Below are 26,490 nucleotides of genomic sequence, written 5' to 3'. Positions count from 1 at the left end.
TTGATTGCTCACCAGTTAGATATGGCCAGGCATGGGACTCTGGATTCTTAAAACGCCGGCAGGTTGGGCGTACAAATTGAAGTTTACAAGAAGATGAAGGATGATCCCAGGCTGAAGAAGTGTCTGGATGCCTTGGATGACGTCTATATTCGATCCATGTATGCTCAGGATGAACAAGTATATGATTCTGAAATTTATGGTGTAAGCATACTGGATCTTATTGCCCAGAGAAGAGAAGAATTGAAAAATCTCCAGCAACAAGTAAGGAGTAATGCAACTGCTTTGGAGCATGAATATAGGAAGAAAGTTAAGGGTTTGCCCAAGGCACCAGTCAGAAAATCCAAAGCTGCCAGAGATGCAGATCTTAGCACCTTCATTCCCTTGAACACAACTGAAAGGATCAATAAAGAAAAATTTCAACAAGTTGCTGAACAGGGAAAGGTGTCCAGGGAAGTGGATGAAATGGTGAAAAGGGCTCAGACAAAAGAAAAGTATGAACATTTGTCACAATTTAGAGCTGATGTCCGATCAATACTGGGTGCTGAGATCCATCTGGTAGAAAATCATGACAACTTCTCTAAGTTCCATGTCAAACTCTTTAGAGAAGGGAACTTTACTGATGAAAGAAAGGACACTTCAATCAGGGCTTTTGGGTGGTCAAAATTAAGAGAGATTGGTCTTTCATTCAGGGTTAAAGATGTCTCCCAGGATGTTAAATACTTTATGAAGAGGATTGGCAAAGAATGGATGAGGAAGGAGTTGATGGAGATGGAGCTGGGCCTAAGGACTTCTCTTACTTCGTCTTCATCTCCAGGTGTAAAGAGGAAGGCCACTGAAGAGCCAGCTGGGCATGCTGAAAAGAAATAGGCCTGACTCTGATATTGTACTTGTATTTATTTTAATGTTGATAAAAAATTGTAACTTTTCTCCAGTTGATGTCTGTAAATATAAGTTGCAATTCTTTTTTTTTTACAAGTACTTATCCAGATTAAGTCTAGAAATTAAAATGTACAAACTGGGAACACTAATGATCTATAAAGTGGCTCTCCAGAAATTCAAATTAGACTTAGTCAAATTTTTCAAGGATTCTTCAAGCACAAACTTGTATAGATAAAAGCTTCAAAATCCTTGCATAATTTCTAAACAAATAGGGGGAATTTGTTAGGTCCAGATTTATTGGACTCGCTCCAGACATAACTACTGGAGCCCTCTGAAGATTTGTCCAGAAAATATGTGAAGACCAGTGAACAACTTACTTGTATAGAAATCTGGATTCCACCAGATTTGTTCACTGGACTTCACTCCAGTCAAGATCTTTCCACTGAAGAACATTCTCACTGAAGAACATTCTCACTGAAGTCGAAGACTAAAGTCTGAAGAAAGAAGTCTGACAAATAGCGGAGCTCACTGGAAGACTTACCAGATCTCCTGACTGGAGTCCTTGTCAGTATTCTAGACCTTACAAGTCTGAACACTGACTACGAGGAATTGACTTTATGCCTTTACATGCCTTTAACCGGACAATCCATTTGTCTTTTGTTAAAAGCCTTACACACATGTAAAGGTGGTTGGTTAATTAGAAGACAAGTCACTATCATGTAACTTTATTCTTGTACTTTAATCAATGCTTTTAAGGAATTAAAGTAATTTCCTTAAATGCATGTAACCATATTTGTACGGCAAAAAGAATATTATATTTATTGTTTTTGCCTATAAATACCAAGTCATATCCTCGTCCAAATCACATACTTTTGCAATTTGGTGTCTTTGCTCAAATACTCTCGATCTAAACAGTCATACTTCACAACTTTAAGTATTTCGATCAAAGAGTTTATTTAGCAAAGATTAGATCACTTGTAATTCATAGGTTGTTTAGATACTTACTTTGTAATATCTTGTTCCGCAACAACCTTGTATTTTATTTAACATCAATAAATAAAATACACTTGAAAATTACATTGTGTCTCACCACTTACTTATTTGTTTATCTTTATATTGCTTAAGTACGTATTACGTTATATATATTCTTGCATTTATATTTATCGTAATACTAGTTCAATCTAGTGCTTACTTGACGTTTAATACTAGTCCTATCTAGTGATTACTTGACTTCTTATTCTATACTTGTGGGTTAAACCATTGAGTGAGGGACTTCACAAGAACAATTAACACTAAAGATGGCATTATAAATGCATCAATGAGTGTTTATTATTATCAAAAATTTCAAAGTCTTTTGTTGCACTAAAAAAGCATACCAAAACAACATGAATATGATATTTACATTTATCCATGCTAATGGAATGATAATCGCTCCTTAAAGTTTCTTTATTGATTACCGGCCTCGAAAACCTACTCAAATGGGTATTCTGTTTAGGTTGGACTCAACATGCTGCATGAGTGACCAAATTCTTTCTTCAAATGGCAAAATCTCGTTTATGAGGAACTCGATTACACCAATCACGCCCATAATATATTTAGAGATGCTATTTTATCTCTCGGTCCTTAGCAAATACATGGTTCTGTACTACTACTAAATAACTCTTGTATCGTGTCAACTTAACCAATCAACACATTGACATTAGAATCCTGAACTCACCACAACGATTCTAGCAAGTCTCCTTCTCAGTCCCTTTAGGCTGATGTCACTGTACAAAAACTCAAGTACGTTTAAGTTCAAATTTTAATAACCTAAAAGCTAAAGTTAAAATCAAGTTAAAAGTAAAACGTAGATGAATTTCTCTACCAAACTAAAAATTATAAATAGAAATTAAAAAGAAATACAAGTTATTGAAGAGTCTGTGTGAACTGGTAGTAAAATCAATTATAATCTAAAAGTTGAGCGAAATCTCAACTTCTACGCGAGTTGCGATTTAGAAACAAAAATAATTAATCGAGCTATTTACATGTAGTATTAGTGAATCCTTGCACATGTTGTATACTGACTGAACACAAAAAACCTTGCATATGTAGGTGCTAATCTTAATCATAGGATTTATTATTATAATTGATGTGATTAAATCGATGTGACATGGGAGGCGAAAGGTTAAAGATGAAATTAAAACCACAAAACATATAGAATGATAAAAATAATTAGAGACAATCTGATCAAACCTAAAAAGAACATATATTGTACAAATCGTCACTTTATGCTGTTAAGCTCAACTGCCATTAATCATATATGTAGATAGTACATAACGTAGTTGATTATAAGAAACTCTCGATAATACCATTCACGAAGGATCAATATACAAAACGGATATATATAAATGCAACGTTTTCAAGAAGCATAGTAGTCAATAAAAACTGAAGGTGATAATCTCAGCTCAACTACTTATGTTTGGGTCACCATTAGTAGTATTCAATGTCCAGTGGGTCATATTGACCAATTTAAGAATTAGTTAGAAGAAGAACATATCGAATTAGTTGAACTCGTTAAAAGTTGCCAAAGTATATCAAAATGCATACAACCTCCCATTATTTAGTTACATATGTGGATTGGTACTATAATATTATTATTTCCGTAATCACAAGTAACATGTTAAATACTTGTATAAAGGTAAAATTGACAACGTGTTTATAAACGACCATCTAAAACCTGTTCCGACATTGATAGTGTATAACATGTTACCCAACCCACCCATCTTGCCATATCCACTAAAAATTAAAGTGAGCAAGGACTATATTCTGATTTGAATGTCTTCTATAAATATGAGCACAAACTAAGAAGTCAAACCTAGAGAGCATTACGCCTTATTTGTGACATATGGCCCAAAAAATGCTTTTTAGTTCTGCGTAACTGCAATTTGAAAACAAAATTAGAATCTAAAGATTTTCACCTAAATTCTTGATGTTTTCCCCCCTTATGGGCTGCAGCTTGTGTATGTGATGCAAGTTATTTAGCTAATAATTTTACCTTCGGATAGAAAAATGACGAACTTCTTAGAAAGGTAAACAACTTCTTTAGAATAAAAAAGTTCTAGGCGGAAAATGATTCTACAATATTATAACTTGATGAGTTGAGTTATATAGAAGCTCAAAGATGAACTAACATTATGATTCAAAGAAACAACATATCTCTAAGTCATCAAAATTTTTGAAATAGTCATATTTGCCAATATTTCGTCTACCAAGAAAAATAAAAAATAAAAAGTTTAAATACATTGTGTTAATTAGCTGCACATAATAGAATGTGTTAGATATTATAAGGCTATATATACATACATATATACATAAAATATACTACTGTTTGCATATAGAACATTGGTAATGTTCGGTCTCCATATGCTTATATAGCTCCTTATCTTCATAAAACCATAACCTACCGAATTTACATAAGACATGTCCCTTGAAGCCACCTCTTTCACCTTCGGTTCCATCAACTCGAGAGTCGCCTGTATATATATATGTTGCTCTAATTATGCTCAGGTATACAGCTTTTGTTCACGTATAAATAGCTACGAACAACGAAAATCATGTTAAACAACTTCGCTAATTTTAGAAAAAGAGAAGCAAAAATACAGATATAGACACCAACCTTCCTGCCTTCCTTTCAAGCACAAGTTGCACATGAACAATTTATATTGAAAAACCAACTGGTTCTTAAACCGATGAATGTTACCAAACTGAGTTCTTCCCTTGGATCCATTATCAGTATTATTATCATAAACACTATAAGAAAGCCTACACATGGCCTTGATCATCTTATATGGTTCAATATCATCTACGCAAGCCTGCGTATCTTCATGATACCAATATGATATTATCCAGATTGACCTTCCTAACTTCCTTATCTTCAGCAGGGAAATGAAAAATCACTTATCGCCTTTGTGTAGTCCTCAAAAGCCCGCAAAAGGGCCAAATTTCGCAAAGTTAACTAATATTGCACAACAAACTATCATTCAAACAACTAATATTGTACAACAAACTATTATTTCTTTAGATATAAAAATATAGTCTCATTGCACCTAAATTAATGCACTTCTCTCGTTTTGCTATGCAACTTTAAAAATCATGTATCAGTATTGTATCTAATATATGGAACTTTGAGCTAGTCAGCCCATTGCCAAAGTATTTGGTTGGGTCGCATCTAACCAATTATTTTAGCCAATATAACCACGGACATAAGTTGCGCCACTTTATCAACATCACAAAAAACAAAAACACTTCACCAATTTCAAATTTATGTGGCTTGGGAAACCCGGACCTTTAAAATGTACCCGTTTCGCAAACAATTAAGATAAGAGGTTAAATCTATTACCGTACCTACATTACTCTCCTAAATACGCTCGTGTCAAGGATTGATCTCTAATTTACACTCGCAGATCATCTACCAAGTGGGTTAACCCCGCATAAGCTATAAACATATTCACTAATAAGTAGTTAAATCTCTAAAAAAATAATTCACTTCCTTTATACAGTTATTGAAAAAACTCATAATAATTTGGCATAAACATCTACACAACGAAATAAGGGAACTATCATTAGATGCATATCAAGGAACGGGTATTAAATACTTACAAATTTGCGATGTTGAATGATCAGATGAAAACATAACTAACAATAGGTTACGAAACATTCCGTTGCAAATAACTGAAGATGACATCTGAAGCTATTTATTCTCAAACATTTCATCAAACCCTTTTAAAGCAAACACAAAAGGACCAGTATGAATCCACCTTTCTTTTGGCGGGGATAAATAAACGTTTTTAACACATAATCGTATTATATGCTAGATGTGAATATTATCCTGAATGAAAAGCTAGGGTTTAATTGAAATTTTTTGAATAAACTCATCTAATTTAAACCCCCCAAATTCTAATATGTGTTTCTCGTATAAACCGTAATCGATAGCAAAGAAAAAGGGAGTTTATTTGTTAAATAGATTGATTATGAATTATATGACGGCTTGGATTTCGGGCATTAGAGGAATTGGGATTGTTTATCAAATGTGGATCTCCAAAAATAAACAAAACACAATGTTGTTCCACTGGCAAAGAGCTGGACATGCCAATCAGGAGGTCGCGGGTTCGATCCCCCCTCCGAATTTCTTTTTATTTAAAGATGATAGTGGCTTGTAACACCCCGCTAAAGCGGAATATACGGGGTGCACAGATAAGCACAATTGCACATAGTACAAGTTCCAACACACCCAATAACATTAAGAAGAAAGAAGTATAATAGTTATTACAGAACATGGGGTATACCCAGAATAGTCAATAATCAAAAGACAGAACAATTGTCTTTAAGTACCAAGGTCTTGAACTGAACAAACAAAGGAAAGTCTTCACAGCTCCTGATCTTGAACGCATGAAAATCGCCAAATGAATGAGCTTAAAAAGAAGAAGACTCCTATGCTACAAGATCTAATAGCATAGCCGAAAAACATGTAAGTAGTTGGTGAGATTCACTCAAAGTACAATTTAATATACATATTAATGATATGTAGAGTAAGAACAAGGTCATAAGATCGGTAAGTTTAGCAAAAGTACTTTGTAATAGTAAGAACAGTACAAGAACAAATAATGAACTTTGAATGTATTGTCACTGCTAACCCGATTGGCCAGAACTGAACTGTAATGTAAAGATATGCTCATATTATTCAAGTATGTCAAGTAAGATCTAGATCAGAACAAGAACAAGTAATATGCATCCTCCAGAACTGCGGAGAATGAGGGTGGGCCTACCCTAAACAGCGCTGTCCATAATTACCTACAGTTCAATCCCTGAACTGTGGGATATGAATTGATAGCAGTGAACAAGAACTGAACAAGTACAAGTAAGAACTAGAACATGATAATGAACAAGTACAGTAGTATAAATGTATTTAAGGATCTTGCCCATTCAAGACTTAAATACTCTTTTTTAAATAATTAAGAATCATATCATAAGTATCTCATAAGTTCATATAGTAGTACGTAAAATAGTTCAAGAACATATGTACAAGTAAAATAGTTTTCATGCTTTTCAGTCCCCGATAAAAGAACTTGAACAAAATGTACAAAAGGGGCATTAGTGAACTCACAGTGATCTGGTATAAGCACAGTTTATAAGCACAGAGAACAAGCACAGAGATGGATAATTATATCTACCAAAATCCAAGCACGTCTTGATGGAAGCCTAAGTACATGTCATTGATCATAAATAAGTACGCATATTAGTTCATGTGATTAATTAATCATTGAAATGCCCTTGATGAACTGATGATTTGGCCCTTGATGATCTTTGAACGTTTTGACTCAAAAAGAGTTTGAATGAACTTAAGTACTTCAAATGGACTCGTTCTGAACGTCTTTGAACTCACACACATGTAATTATAATGTTAGTTAATTGCACGTGTCTTCAATAATGATCTTAAGTCTTTAGAACTTAATTTAAATTGTTCATTGGACCCGTACCTTAGGGCTTAAGGTAGAACATGTCTTTAGTGTACTCGATTAGGGTTTGCACAATGTACATAGTTCTAGGTCGTTTTAGGAACTAGCTTTACTGTCAAAATGTAGCCTTGAATGTGATTAATCGAATGGTAATGAAGCTAAGAATTGATTTGGTGATTAAGTACAGGATCTAATCGATTTACGTTCAAGTGAGGCAAGTTATAGGTGCAAGATCATTTTGCTTTCTGATTACACAGGATCGTTCTAGAGTATATTAGCCAAGATTGTCCTGGTTCCAAGGTCAGGGTCGTCTTAGTTCCATTCAGCAACAAGATCGTCCTAGAGTTTCTAGGACCAAGATCGTCTTAGGTATTAGAACAAGGTCAGGATCGTTTTAGGTATTGAACAAAGCCAGCCAAGATCATTTCATAGATGTACAAGTACAAGATCGTTTCACATGTTGGCTCAAGATCGTCCTAGGTTCCTAGGGTTCAAGATCGTTTCAAGTGACTAAGAACAAGAACGAGGTACATGATCATTTCTAGTTCAAGAACACTGATTGAGCGAAACTAATCTTAGAAGATCAGTTACCCAAAAGCACCAAAGGAACAAGTGGTTGCCCTAGGACGGTCTTGGTGTTCAAGATCGTCCTAGAGCCAAGAACGAGATCGTCCCAAATTCCTAGGACAGGTACGAGCACACAAGGCAGGTGTAGATCGATTTCAGGACTTGTTTGGACATAGCACTAGTACATATATACACAATAACATCATCTACTAACACATTTACTAGTTTTCAAGATCAAACATCACATGAACAAGTTGTGACTTCAAGAACAAGTTGTACCTTCATATTCAAAAATGGGTTTTGTAGATTAAAGCATGTTATGACCCAAATTTGTTCACACAAATGTTATTAAACACATTTAGACACAAACCCATTAACTATTAACACGATTTTCATTCAAAAATTGGACCAAATCATCAAGAACATGAACTTGAAAAAGTACACTTTTAATTTGATCAAAAACTCATCAAATGTTGTTGTTACCTGAGAAATGATTCAAGAAGTGTGTTTTGATTATCACAAGGATGCTAAAAGTACAAACGATTTTGATTGAAAGTATCAAAATCAAGAGATGCTCTTGTGTGTGTTTTATGGTGGCTGAGTGTGTGTTTTAGTGAGAGAGTGGTGAGATGGAGAAGATGAGGAGAATGGGGTTTCTCTCTCTAACTCTCTATTTATAGTTTTCCAATATTAAATGAACTTAATAAGTGCAAGGACTATTTGCAACATTTTGAACTAGAACTTTTATGAACACGAACGTTTACGAACCGAACATTAATATTTCATCGTATTTTAATCATAAACTCGTCATATAAATCAAGATTTAAGATCAAATTAACCTTCATATAAGAACATATTTTGGTCTAAAGCACGTCGAGAACTTAAATAAATTGAACTGTCTAGTCTTTCAAATGGTGAAAGTACGATTCAAATAACTTATTTAGAACATTTTTAAGACGGTTGTTACAGGCTTATATATGCTTAAGTGGACACTCCATATCAACAGATAAGTGCTTACGTGGCTGATTACATGTCACTTGGATCGTTCTTACGACGCCACGTAAGAAAACGCTGACGTGGCGAGCTCAGGGAGCGTCACGTGAGCACTTTCTGATAGGCTTTTATATATATATATAGATACTATGATTTTTTTACCCGCACGATGTGCGGCTGCTTTAAAAAAGGTGCTCAATAAAGTGAGATTTGAGTTAAACTTGCTTAAAAAAACATTTAATGAAACGCTTAATATGTGAACAAATGAGTTAATGGAATGGATCAATAATGACCGGAAAAAAAACATATGGACGAACAATCTATTTAGTTTCACTTAATTAAATTAGCAATAACGTATTCATTATCCAATCATTAAACTAGTTGTTATATACACTTGTTTTGAACTAACTCTTCGTCTACCATCATAATATTTTTCTCATCATCACAATGAAAAATTGTATTGTTAAAAAACAAAAGAAAAAAGAGACTATATTAACCATTATCATAAAATTCAAAAAAAGATAAAAGAATTAAACCAAAAATTGTACATAATTTCCATAGTGATATGAACGAAAGAATTAACATAACTCTTTCAGAAAGTTATGATATTATACAAAGCTCTTAACTCATATAAGATGAATATAACTTAGTGGTGATAAAAAAAACTTATAAACTTTAAATATTGCCACTAATGATTATGAGAGTTCCAACTAACCAACGGCCTGAGCAAACTTTCATATAATCACCATAAAAAAAACGAAAGGAGTCTCATATAAATGTTGAATAAAAAAGATAATGAAATATCATTAGGTATAGACGTGATTTTTTAAACTAAAGAGAAGATATCATTTTATCTAATGAGAAGATCTTAGATTCTTACAATATATATATTTATTTATTTTAACATATATACGTTCATTTGTTTTCTAAATATATAGTTTATTTAAAAAAAAATATGGAGTTGACACAGGATAAAATGGCAATTTTTCAAACTACTTTTAAATTGCAAGAGGGTTTTAAAATGGTAAACTATTGTTTTATAAGAGTTATAGATAGATAGATATAGATATAGATTGTTTTTCTTGCTAGCCACGTGAAGGTTTCCTTTTCTTCTGACCGACATAAGACTAAAACAAAGTAACAAACATATAATTGGAATTGGGACCTCCTGTGTGTAATATGATCCATCTAAATCAAAGAGAGTGGATGTGGGCTGATGACTAGCCACGGCCCAAATTTCTAACTAACAAACGAATGCACTTGAAGTCTTCGTTGTCTTCTCCCAGGCGTACAATTAAAATAAGCAAATAAGAACATGGAATTTCTTGGAGTCTTTGTCCATCAAACCACCACCAATCACAAACTAGTGATTTTACTAGACAAAATAACTATGTCATGTTAACTTTAATAAATCACCAAATTAACGTATAATTTGTCCGTTTTAGCTCAAACCTTAAATGCATAAAATATATATTAAAGTAGGTCTACTCTAATAAAAAATTAATATATATAATCATTTTTAGATCATTTAATATATATCCAATTATGACTTATCAAACCTCTCCAACTTAAGCTTTGTTTGCCCTCAAGCAAATCCATCTTTCAAAATCTTTTATTATTCCTTTGGTACACAAATATGAAAAACATGACAATTAACAAAAGAAGCTAAACCATTAAGTTGAAAAACAATTTGGAATAGTTAGGCAGTTTTAATCTTAAATGAAAACTGAAATGTTTAACAATACTCAAATGATTCTCAAGCCTCAATAGAACACGACTAAGCACCGCTCAAATGAAACGAAACATATCTCACTATCACACTACAACTAACAAACTATTGGGTTGTATGATGAATAATCACTCAATGCCTAGTCGTGATGCATACTATTTTACCATATGCTTGTTCTAGAATCAAATCTTCACCAACATGACATAAGCAACAGGTACAACCATCGGAAGAGGACTTTTAAAGGGTTTTAATGTTGTGAAAGGGTCATTAAAAATAAGGGTATAGAATATTTAGGATAATTGTTGTAAAATGTAAAATATAATAAAAATCAAAATTAAAAAGCATAGTCTAGTCCAACACAACCCGTGTCATTAGTTGTCATCTTCCCAACTAACCCAACAAGACGTTATCCTAACAATACAACCCAATAGACCGATAAAAACCGACACCATTGTGGTGTATTACATTCAAGGCGACTTAAACCACCATAACAAACCATTGTTGGCTTTAACTAATGTGCCAACTCAATTTTGACTTGACATAAATGTAGTAATATCAATTGACAGTCCAAATTCATTTTTTTCTCATTTTTTACTTTTTTTTCCTTTTTTCTGTTTTTCTGATTTATTCTTTTTTTTTTTGAACTATTTTTACTCTGCCTAATTGGTATTTTATTTGAACTTTACAATGCATTAACAAATCATACTTTCACTAATTTGAATGATCTAGACTTGACCAAACTTTATGACACCTTAACTTATTCTCAAAATAAAGAATATATTAAACCGACATAACTTAACAAACCCAAACCATCTAACTAGCATAGGCAACAAATGACCCACCATGACTTCGACTATCGGTATGGCTAGGATAGGTAAAATATTTAGGGTGGATTTAAAAACAAAGAAATAGGCTAGGCTCAACAGGTTTTCTGATTGTTTCTTACACTAAAAATGAGTGTAACAAGGGTTTCACAAAGGTGATTCACTAACCAGTGTAGTTAGCTACTAATAACATGCAAATAACAATGAACATGAACACATAATTAACAAAACAAAACAAGGGGTGATAAATCAAATAAAAAGGGTTAATCCTAATTTGCCTCTTCGTCTTCTAGTCATACCTATATCATCGAAGTGATCTCACTGCGGTCTCGAAGTGATCAACTAGGACAAGTTCTAGAATCAATGCGATCACCGATAAACTCATATCAAAGAAGAAAGTAACCCGGAAATGAAAAAACTAACATCAAATTTGCACATCATAGTTCAAAGTTCTAAGTAGAACCCTTACTCTTGAATAAATTCAAAAGCATATGAGAGAGACAAATTTACAAGGCCAATTAATCTAAATCTGTACACCTAGCATCTCTATAAATGATCAAGAATCTCACATAATTGGTGTTTTGCAGGGACGACTCCACAATGGGGGCAGTGTGGGTAACTACCCCCATTCCATATTTGGTACAATGTAATTTTTTAAAAGTATATTTGTAATTTTGTTCTTAAAAAATATAAATAAATAGAAAATACATACAAATGTCACCATCGTTGTCATACACCTCTTCTTTGGAAGTATGTTACTTATGTTAGAAGCATAAGTTTTGAGATAAAATCCTCTATTGATAAAGTAAAAATCTTGAGATATTTTGATTTTTAATAAAGTTTAAAAAGAGAAGTTGAAAAAAGTGTTTTATTTGTTTGAGTTAATGTATCATACATTGATAAATAATATAGCTATATGTGAAAATGATATTTTCTTTTTAAATTATTATATAATAGTAATCACAATAGTCAGGTGAAAATTTATGTAGAAGCTAAATTGCATGTCATTGATTTCGATGAACTTATTTTATGTTGTTTAATATAATGCAACCCCTCCTTCTGCACATTTGCCAAAATTGCAAAGACCAATGTTCAAATTTCCATAACTTGTACTCACACGAAATTATTTTAAGAGTCCATATTTTCTAATTCTCATGTGAGAGTCAATTTTTTAAAAAATTTTTTTACTTTAAAAATGACTCTAATAAATATAACAAGAGACTTTTAAATTTGCCCCCTTACAAAATAAATTATGACTCCGTCCCTGGTGTTTTGGGATATAAGTGTACTAGTCATGTTATCAATCCAGAAGGGATCGCCCTATCAATCATTTGAGATTACATTTCCCGATTAAAAATTTGTACCAAAAGGAATTACCTTAATTACTTACTAAATATTATTAAACCTATGTTGCAAAAAGTAATCAAACTATGAGGACAAACATTGCAAAAGTTCAAAATTACCCCGTTTTTCCTATCTACTTCCCTCCCACAATCAAGTTGTATAATGAACTTAATAAAAAGTATGTGAAAGTAGGGAAAATAAATAAAAAGTATAAGAAAAACGAAACTTCCCGGGTTTAGATGATGCATTCTAATGCGTGGTTGACTTAAAAATCTTCAAAAATGTGTACCAACCTTCATTATCTTTCATCTATTGCACCATCCATCTTCTCTTCTTGAACCTGCTCATACTTGAACTACACATGAGTGAACTAACAACAAAGATATAAGTTTGACTCCCTCCCTAACTTTACACCTTCAGCCCCTATAACGGTTACATGACTGCTTGAAAATGTTACACCTTCAATCTCTCTTCCCTCATCTCCCTCCCAACATACAGCGAGCTTCTAACCTGCCCTCCCTCCAGCTCGCTCCAGCTCGCTACAGTGGCGGCTGAGATCACTCCGAGCTCACGAGCTCCCTCTCATCTCTTTCACTCACTCCCTCCACCCTAAAAAGTTTATGAAAAAAAAATGTTATAAGAAAATTGGCAAAATTTTATGAAGTTAAAAAAATACGTGCTAATCATGAAACAAAATTGTCACATGTCAATAATTTATATTACTTTATAAATCATATAACTCAAAAAAAAATTTTAATATATATAGATATGGATTGGGTGTGACAAATTTCTTTTTAAACTAATTTGGGACAAAAAGTTTCATGTTGTTTTACTTATGTCAGACTAGCACGGTGCACGTGCAATGCGACGTTGTGTTGGTGGGAGACGACTGCAGGTGGTAGAGGCGAAGTCGAGTGGTTTAAATAATTGATGTAAACGTAATTGATGTAAATGGTTAATGAAGACATTTTAAACAATAAAAGACCTATAATGTAATATAATCATTAAGGGTATTTTTTCTTATCTAAATTTCAACATGAAAGACAATTCTTTTCATATTGCTTATGAAAATATTCAATATGAATTGCAAACCTTAATTGTAATAGGATTATGGTAGTTATAGTTTTTTTTTGACTAATTATCAAATGTTATTCCAAATAATTCAATTTAAATTAAAATTAATTATCAACGTCAATATATAAACGCCTATAAGATTAAAAGATGTTGCACCACACGAGTATTCTTGAAGTATAAAGCATTGTATAATGGTGAATCAAATATAAATAACACATTGATTTTAGGTATTTTACAAGATAATATAAAGTATTCACATGTAAATTACATTAAATAGTGAAGTTGACGTTAGTGTTTGGAAATGAAATGTTATGCTGTGGAGAAAAATACACTTAATATATGTTATTGTTAGTGGAAAATATAATTAATTATTTAATTGCAATAGTTTTGCTAAACGAAGCCTTAAAGGCTTTCGTTAACGTGAATTAATTAGTTGTACACTTTTTATAAAATTTAGGGATGAATTTTTAATATTAAAATATACAATCTTTTTATTCACGTTAAGTAAAGCCCTAAGGGCTTTATTTAGGGCTTTATTTAGATTTCCTTATTTATAATAGTAGTAAAAAAGTTTTTTTTGCCTTTGTATACGAGAAGTGCGTTGGCACTTATAGTGCCTTTAGACCACCAACGATCAATAAACTAAAGAATTGGCTTATGTTTGGCACGCGCACCAACTTTTGTATTGAGCTAAAGGTTTCCAGTATAAAACGTCAACAAATATTCGGTCACTCAGTACATAGTTTATTAGGTATTAATTGATACATTTTATTATAAATTCATTTTTCATACAAATATGTGATTTTGAATAGATCCCAATAAAAAAAAATGATATGAAAAAGCATCGAAAATAATAAATTGTCAAAAAAAAAAAAAAAAAAAAAAAAATCACAATGTTACATCAATACTAGAAAATTAGAGTTAAGTAATAGGCCTTCCCCGATAACACATCTTCCTCATTGCCATCAACTTATCTCTATTCGGAAACAATTCTTCCACACCCGCTATTGATCCGTTAGTTTTTAGAATATATCTTCATTAACATATTTTATCAATTATCTACACCACTCAACGTCCCCTCCACCACCAACAATCGCAGCTACCACCACACCGTCGCAGCCATGGCCATCGCCGCACTATGCGGGTACCGTGCTAGTACTATTTAATAAAAAAAAACACAAACTTATTTTTGGAAGTGTTGAAAAGTTATGTAATATCTTCACTTAATACTCCTTAAAATATATTCACCTACGTTACCCCCTTAACATTAATTGTCTTTAACTTTTAAAATATTTACATTAACCTTTTACATTAATTACTTTAAATCAATTATTTCATCACTCGACACCATCTTTACAATCAACGGTTGTCTCTACCACTACATTGTCGCCATTACGACCATGTGCAATACCGTGTTAGTTTTTTTTTTTATTGTAAAACATTGTTGATTCTCCAACCACACATATGGAAGTAATCTTTTTTGTGACTTATATGATAAGCGCATTGGGCAACCCACTTACCTTGTCTTTGTATCACACAATCAAGTAATGCATTTGCTTGTGGCTAGCACACGCACCAACTTCATAAATTAATATTTTAATTACAAATTATATATTTGTAATTTGTCCGTTTATGTACGTTGGATCTATGCAGATTTTACAATTTTTTAACGTGTCCCAAGTCCCAACTTCTCGATTCTTTTTTAAGATTGTCTCCAATATTAAAGACGTTATTATTGCTTTTAACTAGGAGTTAATGACATAAATCATTCATGTGGTTTACCTAAATAGTCATTTTTTGTCTTTTAAAATCAAAAACCTCAAGTATAGTCCTTAATAGAAGAATATGATTCACGTTTGGTCCTTTGACTATTTGACAGTCAATTTCTCTCCGTTAAACCCCTCATGTGCCTCCCACGTGAGGGGTATTCTAGTCATTTCCACTCTAAAGGACGATACGTGACTATTTAGGTAAACCACTGGGACGATTTATGTCATTAATACTTTACAAAAACCTGATATTTTTCATCTTTTGTTTCAGTTACTTAAAACCTATATATTCTAAAATTAAATACATTTATACACATAATAAACACAATAATACATATCTCTACTAGATATTCAATCTATCCAATTTCATTCATCAAAAGCAGAAAACACAACAACAAAAAATGAATGAAGATGAGGACACCACTTTCCTACCAACCACCGTTGGACGTTTCCAGGCCATCTCCTATATATATCTAAATAGTGACTACGGAGATGGGGAGGTGGTCGTTATGGTGATCGGATTTTATAGATATAGGTATAGATCTGGATATAAAAATCAATCGGAGGTTGGGTGCGGTGGTCAGATTAAATATATATGGATCCAGATATAAATGGTGACAACAGATTTTATAGATATAGATACAGGCCGGCGGTGTGGTGCCTAACAGATATGCGAGCATAACAAGGCTGCCAGATGTGGTGTGGAGGGTCTAGTGGGGGGTCACGTTAGTGGTGGTGATGAATGGGTCTGATGGAGTTGGTGACGAGCATGGCTGACGGCGGTGGTGAATTGTGAGGTGCCGACAATTTTTGGCGGTGTGGTGATTAGTTGTGGCGGTAGTGTGGGTCTTATATGGCAGGTGGTTTTCTGATGGGGTGATGGAGGTGTGGAGTAGGTGTTGTTGATGTTGATATCTGACGTGTGGTTTTTCAGTGAGATAGCCGGAAACTCCAAAAACAGTTTCAGAAAAAGGTACAAACTGTAACTTAGAGAGAGAAAGAGAAAAAAAAGATAAAGAGAGAGTGTGACAAAATGAGATATATGAAAAATTTAGAGATATATGTATAGTTTTATACTTAGAAAGAGATAGATGCATAAGAAGATGTGTTATAAAGGTTTAAAGGGATCCTGGAAAATAAGAGGATGATTTCTTGTTATTGTTATTATTAAAAGAATTAATTACATCTTTTGGTTTTTCTAAAGAGTTAATGACATAAATCGTCCCTGTGGTTTACCTAAATAGTCAATTATCGTCCTTTAGAGTGGAAATGACTAGAATACTCCTCACGTGGGAGGCACATGAGAGGTTTAACGAAGAGAAGGTGACGGTCAAATAGTCAAAGGACCAAACGTGGACCTTATCCTGCTATAAATGACTGTCTTTGAAGTTTTTTATTTTAAAGGACGAAAGGTGACTATTTAGGTAAACCACATGAACGATTTATGTCATTAACTCTTTAACTAGCCTAGTAAGATTATCATACTTTTATAAGGCTTCCTTTATTAGGGAAGCTCTTCATCACTTTTTTCTCACAAATACATCAATTGTTCGTCCTCCAAGAATTTCCTTTCACACTAAAGCCCAATATTTTAAAAACTGATATTTTAGTCATCGCGGTGTGAAAAGAACTTCTAGTATTATAAGTATTACCGAAAATACCGGCCGATACGACTAGTTTAATTTAATTTATTTTTATTTTATAAAAATCCTACAAAACTTGTTACAATTTAACGAAAATAGCCAAAATACAGTTATAATCCACCCAAAAATAATATTTACCAAATAAATATTTCTTAACAAAATATAAGTTTTAAATTTCACAAATAATAAAAAAAATAACATTAAAGTATCATAAATATAATTTTAAAAAAATAAAAATACCGGAATGGTAATACCAGAAAATACCAAGAATAACAGAAATACCAACGGTATTAAATAGTGAAATTACCGGAAAAATATCAGGCTTAAAATGCCGGAGTACTCTGGCACCGGTAATACCGGTCGATATATACCGCGATTTCAAATATTGCTAAGGCCTCTTCCACACCCCTTCCTCAACATTTTTTATTCTATTTTATTTTTACATAAGTATTAATAAAACTTTTATAAAAATAAAAGTACCACATATAATTTAAACATTATATTACATAAACAAAATAAACCAACTATTACATAATTATGATCAAATTACCACATTATTTAATTTGAACTAGTAATAATTAGAATCAAAAAATAACATTAATGTTGACGATGGCTTTCTAGGAGCCTTCAAATGTTTTCGATAAAAGCAACGCAAAGTCAATAGTGCGTCTCTCTATCGCGTAATTCACCCATCATCCTTAATTGTGTTGCCACCTTTTCATCCCATGAACGTGGAGGTAGCGTATCTACATTGTTTAACAACTCCAAATCAATTGGGCATATCGCAAAACCGTGGCTCTGGACCTCCAAATTCTAGCTCAACGTCCTTTCTTGCAGATACTTTGTATCGCTTGAACTTCGTGGTCTTTGGATCCATGGGACATTTAAAAGACTTCACTAAAGTGGCAAATTCCGGATAAATACCATCGGCCAGATAATACTCTTTTATAAATATTTCACCATTCACAGTAAAATCAACATGGGGAGCCTTGTCCTCAAGCCACTGATCGAACAAATCTGACTCGTTTAGGACATTGATGTCGTTGTTCGAATTTGCCGGACCAAAGTACGCATGCCACAACCACAAATCATACAAAGCAACTACTTCAAGCATAATCGTTGGGTGTCCTTTATCTCCCTTTATTGCCATGCCACTGGACAGTTCTTCCAACTCCAAAGCATACAATCTATGCTTCCAAGCATACCCAGAAACCAATTTACCTCTGATTGCCTAGCAGTTGTGCGCTCCACATCTTCTTGTGTCGGTCTTTTCAAGCACGGTTCATGATACAAACTAATAACGCACTTGCAAAACTTGTTTAAACACAATTATGCCATTTACAAGTATTCATCTAGTTGGTCACCATGACAACTGTACACCAGTTGTCGTATGGCAAAAGTACATCTTTGAAAGATGTTGAACCCGGTTGGACCAGTGCAATCCATTGAAGAAAGTTGCAAATACTGAAAAAGCTTGGGTAATGGTGGCACGCCATTAAAAGAGTAATTATCTCAACATATACGGATAAACATATCCTTCTGCATTCGAAAATGCCTCTGAAATAATTAGATGGGTAGACCGGTAAAGTAATGAATCCACAAACGATGCGCGGTTTCGGCGTGATTTCAGTTTATGGTTCTTCTTTGTATTTTTGGCACCTTGATGATTCGACTTCTTCTTCTTTAGTTTCTATGAAAATAGAAAATGTTTGTAACATTCTCGGATTCGTATATTTAGCTATATAGGAACACGAATCATCATCTGAGCTAATATGATTCATTGTTTGGTATAAAAAAAGGCTTGAATGATATTATGATATGTGAAATGGTATGTTGTTTTTGATTGATTATTGAAAAATGGTGATGTTTAAACTCATATAAACATTTATACGTTAAAACTAACCGTTAGTTTTAAAAAAAAATAAAAAAAGTTTTTTTATATTCTGGACACAGACACGCTCCTCGGGTCCAACTCCTCTCGTTGATGCGCTTCTTAAATAGGAAATAAGAAATGGATGAGGTTGACGAATGTCATATTAGCGTCCTTATCGATGGGAATTTGGACCAGTTCGTCCTTTGCTTACTACGAGCGGCCTAAGTTATACGAACCAATACCTACGGTGTATAGATGTATGATATACACCTAAAAGGATTCTATGTATAAAGAAACTTAACTATACCATCTTTTCATGATATAGATACATACAATTATATTAGTGAAGATTTAAGTTAAACATTATGTTTAAATATTTTATTTTCACATAAATATAAATAATATTAAGTAATTTAGATTAAGATTAGGTCTTTTTATCAAGACAAAAATATTATTTGAAAAATATTATATTATGATTATACTAGGTAAATATTATTGTCACATACTTAAATATAAAAATATTAATTTAATTAATAAATAGATCAAAAAGACACGTGTCAATAATTAGTTACGTTATGTGTTGCTTCATGAACTTTAAATCATGTTTTAATATATATTGGTAGATAACTACAAATGTTTTTTTAAATAATATAATATAATATTTAAATTAGATATAAAATAATCACATAATTAAAATTAAAAGGAAAACTTTAAAGTAAAAAAAACTGGAATAGTAATCAAAGTTATCTACCGATAAACTAAAACATGGTTGATACGTTCTTGAAACAACACGTGGCAGAATCGTTGATTGATACGTGTCCTTTTAATTTATTTATTTTTGTTAAATTAGCTATTTTTAATTGTATATAAATTCAATTTTCTTATTAGACCTAGAATTAAACTCTAACTCTAGGCTTATTAATACAAAAGATATTATAACCTTATTTGATTGAGCATTTTTCTCATTAATAAATTGTCTTTTTTTTCTTTCTCAAATTTTCAACTCCTATTACTTATATTAATAATAAAAAGTTATTAACATGAAAACTATAAAAATTTGAGTTTACGATCCGAAATCACAAGACTATTTGTTATCATCTACTATGTATACAAGTTCCGATTTTGATGTGGTTCTAAAAATTTAAGGTAAATCCAAAACTCTAACTAAACATATATTATATTTATCATTATTGTTTATTATAATTTAGTTTCGATAATCGATTTATTTTAACCACAATTTATTTCATACTCATGAATCATGTATGAGACATTTGAATTTCTTTATGATATAATTTATATAGCTACCGTAAATCGTACGATAATTTGGACTAAACTAAATAATAAAGATATGCATCAAGCTATATGGAAACAATTTTGTAAAGATAGGATGGCGAATAAGTTTTAGATATACCAAGAATATAAAATATTAAATGGAAAGTGAAAATGGTGTTGTCATATATTCAAACTAGATTATTTTCCCGCGCAAGATAAATATATTAAGTTTTAATAATACATAATTAATAGTTTTAAAATAACATTTTAAATTAACTTTATTATGCAATTTCTTTTATTTTAATCATAATATCCTTAATAATAATTTTTGCACATAAATATATTATAGATCATTGCGAAAAGTATTTAATGGTTAATTATCATCGAATGATATGTACTAATACTTTTATATTGCATGTTAATTTTTACTATGAACACTTATTTTGAGTTAGATCGGATAATATTAGTCAATCTTAGTCTTTGTAATATAAACTTTTTTATAATTGTCATATTGTTTTATTTGATATACGGGATAATATATTTTTAAGCTTTTCATTTTATTGCATTAGATAAACATGTTATTATCTAATTCTAATATTACATCGTTATTATAAAAAAACTACATCAAACATAACCTACTAACCATATATTTATCTCTACTATATTATAGCATTTGTATCTGTCAAACTATTTAAACTTTCAACTATAATATTTTTAGAGGACATTTCAGCCACTCATTCTCATCTCTCTTCTCAAATCTTAACCACTCTCACTTTTTTTCTCTTCTGCATAAATTATTTTATTCCTTTAATTCATTTAAAATCTTTTATGTCAAAGAAAGAGGTTGCCCTGGTGGACTAAGTTGGGGGCACACACGTGAAGCTAGGGGATGGAAGGCAGCCGTCAAACCGTACATCGATAAATTATAAAAATTATATAGGTGTTATTAAAATTACATGCTCTTTCATTAGAGATATCATTCCATATATTTTTGATGAATTTTTAAATCCGATGACAGAGTCCATACGGCTAAGGCACTTAGCTATTACACTATATGACCTACCACCTCACCATCTCATCGTTGCAACGTGGGGATACTTTCTTTCGTACAATGTTAATCATTTCAAATATCGACAATTTCAGCATGTAGTACCGTTTTTTTGGAGCGACAAATTTGAGCTCAGTGGTATTGTCTATTATTTTAACCATATAATTATGGTTAAAAGAAATAAAAGACATAGTTTTTCCTTAAAATTATGGTTATAATAAAATAAATGTCCATAGCCCGGGGAACATTTTGTCACATCTGTATTTAGAATCAAATTTACACGATCATACAAAGACATGCCATACATATCATACTAACCATTTTTGACACAAATACTTTTTCATATAATAATATCTTCATATTTTAACATAATTTATTTTTAATTATTGATCACACAAATAACATAAGTTTAATTATTTTTAATATCTTCATATTAGGTGTAAATTTATATCTATAACTAAATAAAAATATTTATGATTCTATGTGGCATTTTACTTCTTTTGTTAAATAAAGTTTTTTCTTATATTGCATTTTGTTGTTAATTCTTCCTTTATTGTTTTCATCTCTTTTATTTATATAAAAAAAATTTCTAAAAATCAGCTAGCATCAAATCAAAATTGAGATTGTTACCTAAAGTTCACATAATCTAAATGCTTTAATTGACATAACCAATGTCATATTTCTGAGTATTAGTTAGAAAAATTATATACATTTTTTAATAAATTTATCACATATTGGTCTTTAATGGTCTAAGAGTACTATATTATCTAACTATTATAATATTATCGTTTATTTTTCCGTCCAACGGACGACGTTAATCTAGTTACTCATAAATCAAAAATTCTAACATACGTTGTATTACGGGATTTGCGTTAGAGAGCTAGCTAACAATATGGATCTTCAATTTAAACTTTTTCGATCAGAAGTCATGCATATATTATAAGTTTTATTATATAATTATATTATTATTTTGAAATGTTATATATAAGTAATAACTTATCCTAATACATATACATGATTAAATTATTATATTATTAGATGCAAAAGTAAGATGGGCTATCTACAATTGTTGCATGCATAGAGCGTCGGACATGAATGCGTCGAATTAGATTTACGGTCCACTAAGAAGGGTATTTTTTGATTAATGATATAAAGTATAAGTATTAATATCGTCAATAACTAAAGATGAAATAATTAAATTTGATCTAATGGTTCTAAATCAAAGTTGAAATTCATCCACAGATTCTTATTTGTTTAGGAATGAATTTAGGACCTTGTTATATATATATATATTGGTAGATTGGGTGAAAAACGCCTCACGTGCTAATTTTTTAATACATAAAAAAATATGAGAATCCATCATTTATTCAATATACAAAAAAATATTAAAAATTTAGTATATGAGGAGTTTTTCACCCAAATTGGATGTGTAATTGTATATTGTAATTGTAATTGTAATTAGATAAGGCTAGATTAAGCGGACACGTGTCGATCAAAGATTACATCTCTTGTTGCTTTATAAGGTATTGAATCATGTTTTAGTTTATTTGTAGATATTATAAATACATAAAACTTTTAAAAATTCTTACTAAGTTTAAAATTATTGAATAAGGATTCTTTAGAGTTGTGATCAACTTTAGAGGTAAAAAATTAATCATTTCTCAACCTTTAGATAAAATCGAAGGTCAAAGTTTCAACTTGATCGTTAAATCTTGATATTTGATTTTAATCAAATGGATAAAGTTGCTCCAACTTTGTTTATAAATTTAGATAACTTTAGAGAATTTTTATCTAAAATATTTTAATTTTACCTCCAAAGATACAAGAACCCTTATCCTTATATATATTTATATGTATCTACCAATAAACTAAAACATGATAAAGATGTTCTTGAAACGACACGTGGCGTAATCCTTGATCGACACTTGTCTTTTTAATTTATATATTTTAATAAATTAGCTTTTTTAATTGTATATAGATTCAATTTCCTTATTAGACTTAGAATTAAAGTTTAACTCTTGACTCATAGATTCTAATTTCGCATTAAAAAAAATGTCTCTTTTTCTTTCTTAATTTTTCAACTCCTATTATATTATTTATAATAAGTTATTAACATCAAGACTTCAAAAGTTTAAGCTTACGGTCCGAAATCATATTGTTAAAATTTGTACATTAAAAGATTTAACCCTTAAGATTGTCATTAAAACCTAATTTGATACATTAAAGTTTGTACATTGTTGTTGAGAAATTCAAAGGGGTGATTTCAATACATAAAGTACTAACTTTTATTTAATAAAATTACTAATTTTTAAGCATATAATATGTTGTTAGTGACGACCTTTTAAGATTGTCACTATACAAACCTTACAAATATCTACAAACAATCTTTTTGTATGGACAAACATCACCAATATCTACAACCAATTTGAAATAGCCTATTCATCAAGAACATCTAAAAGTTTTTTTTTTTAATTTTTTTTTTACAGTTAGTCAAAATTCGACATCAGGGAACACCTCACCGTATAATAGTGAAACCCTGCACGTATGCCTGACAATGGATTGGATAGTGATCCAAATTCAATCCAATCCAATCCATTTATATCACCTATTGGATCAAAAATAATATCCATTATTCCATTAAACAATCCAATGAATTGCTCCATTTATCCATTTAGTTATTTGGGTCGATCCATTCGGATTGATCCAGATCGACATATTACTAAAATTGACTAATTAACATATCACCATTGACGAGTGCCCCCGGTCAAGCATACCCCCGGTCAATGGTTGCCCCCGGTAACCCGTGCCCCCGGTTAAAAGAGCCCAGGTGACCCGTTTTCCGGTCACGGGTGCCCTCGTGAAACGACACAACTCGATTAATAGAAAAATAAGGATTTTTTTTTTTTTCATATAAGCCCACTGCGCCGCAGTGGGTGGATGCAATCCCCACTGCGCCGCAGTGGAAGTGACATGCTCCCTGGACCGAGAATCCCCACTGAGCCGCAGTGGGCACCAGTTCAGCGACACCAAAAATCGTTAGATGCTTAATCAAACTTACAGGCTACCAAAATCAAAACCAAACTTCATAATACAACATTTCTAAGTTCAAATAAGTTTTCGACTCGGAAATAAGCAAGGTAAAAGTATCTGTTGACCAAACATTCATTTTACCACCAAATGGGTCAATTACCCGAGTTGACATCTTACAAATGACGACGTACAAAGTTAGAAATTTCGGCATGACCTATTCGTAAAATCATCATCCAAACCTGTTACGGATTATGAGTTTCTCCAAAACACATTTAAACAAAATCAATACATTACAACTACAAAACGACCCATTTAAAATACCCAAAAACTCGAGTCTAACTCTAGACATCATAATAATTCTCCAAAAAGACATAACAAGAGTACAAAGAGCCAATAGTTCAAAGGGGTCACTATGGGTCCTATTACCAATACCATTATCCGCATTTAACCAAAGCAACCCATATCCATTAAGCATCTTTAACTCCAATCTTTACAATACTTACTTTCTTCCTCATCCGGGACAACCTATAAAAGGGTAAACAACTAAAAAGTAAGCAAAGCTTAGTGAATAATCTTGCATACGTTTATACATACGAAGGAGGGCAATGCTCAAGGGACTGTTGCATATGGACTATGACACCGTCGTGTCATATCCATAATACTCATCCTTGGGCTAGGCATTACATGGATCCATATAAGCAAATGATTACCATCACAATCAAATATATCAATAAGAAATGCTCCACATGAGCCTATGGCCACCGATTAGGCCTGTAATCAAACTCAACCATAAACATGGGACTTAACGCCAAATCAATTACCACCATGGACTCACTCAACATGAATGGTAACTGACCCAAGGCATATATAAAAGTATGCAAGAAAACTCACCTCCTCCGCGAAAACCAAAATTATAAATCAAGAAGACCGCATGAACACAAAACATGTATGCTTCAACCTAGCAACAAATCACAACGCATATAGGGTCATCAATCACATACTAGGCCATCTAGCCATAATCACTAACATTTCAACACCCAACCCATCATTTACAATCTTATATTAATCTTGGGTTGGTTCACATACCATGTATCTCTTACATCATTTTCAATTGGCCAAGAGTTACTTTCGTAACGAAATTGTCATTAACATATTTGACCTAGCAGGCTTCAAACAAGCATAACTCAAGTTCTACTTACTCTTTCTACTTGATTCCAGTGGCCAAATTTAGGTGACACATATACCTACCTTTTATCTTTAGTGACCAACATGTGAATTGCCTTTCAAAGGTGATTTCTGGTCGTTTTAAAAATCAAAACTGCTGCTGTTAAACAGCTTTGACCCTACTGCCTTCAAATGACCATAACTTGAGTTCTACACCATATTTTGACCTCATTCCAGTGGCCACTTCTTCTTAACACATTTTAGTACATTTTATATTCAGTGACCAAAACATGAATTAACTTGCAAGAATGTGTTTTACCCGTTTTAACAACAGACATCAGAATCATTTTTGCTGAAAGATCAGCATTGCGCCACTGGATTCAAAAATTCATAACTAGAGTTCTACTTCGAATTTTGAACTCATTCCAGTGGGAAAATTTTGCTAACACAATAACCTACATTTTCTTTTTAGGACTCAACAAGTGAAAATGCTGTCATGAGGGCGTTTAACTCGTTACAACATCAGGGGCAGAATCTGTCCAGATTTCTTCTTACTTCCATTCATCAAAATTTACCATTCAACCCAATTAAAACCCTAAATTTGATTAACTTACAAGAACCCTAATTCATATTATATCAATTTACTCAATATAAATAAAACCCCCAAATTTTCCAATTCAAGAACCCTAATTTCTAAAATATAATTTAGCAAGAATCAAAATTAGGTTAAAGCATCAATACCTCAAATAATGAAAGACATAAGTTAGGGTTTCAATTTCATACTTTC

The 26,490-nt window shown here is 32.0% G+C and overlaps 1 long non-coding RNA gene across 1 annotated transcript; it reads right to left on the bottom strand.

Annotated features, from left to right (window-relative positions):
- Positions 1–2,571: 2,571 nt before the first annotated feature.
- On the bottom strand, positions 2,572–4,823 carry LOC122580970. The gene is made up of 3 exons (XR_006320934.1): positions 4,535–4,823; positions 4,323–4,454; positions 2,572–2,645 (listed from the first exon to the last, which is right to left on the bottom strand). It is a non-coding gene; the product is annotated as an uncharacterized LOC122580970 (long non-coding RNA).
- Between the last annotated feature and the right edge of the window lie 21,667 nt (positions 4,824–26,490).

This window comes from Erigeron canadensis, chromosome 9 (assembly GCF_010389155.1).
Source record: "Erigeron canadensis isolate Cc75 chromosome 9, C_canadensis_v1, whole genome shotgun sequence".
Taxonomy (NCBI): domain Eukaryota; kingdom Viridiplantae; phylum Streptophyta; class Magnoliopsida; order Asterales; family Asteraceae; genus Erigeron; species Erigeron canadensis.
The sequence above is the reverse complement of the archived record's forward strand: the minus strand, read 5'-3'. Positions and strand labels throughout refer to the sequence as shown.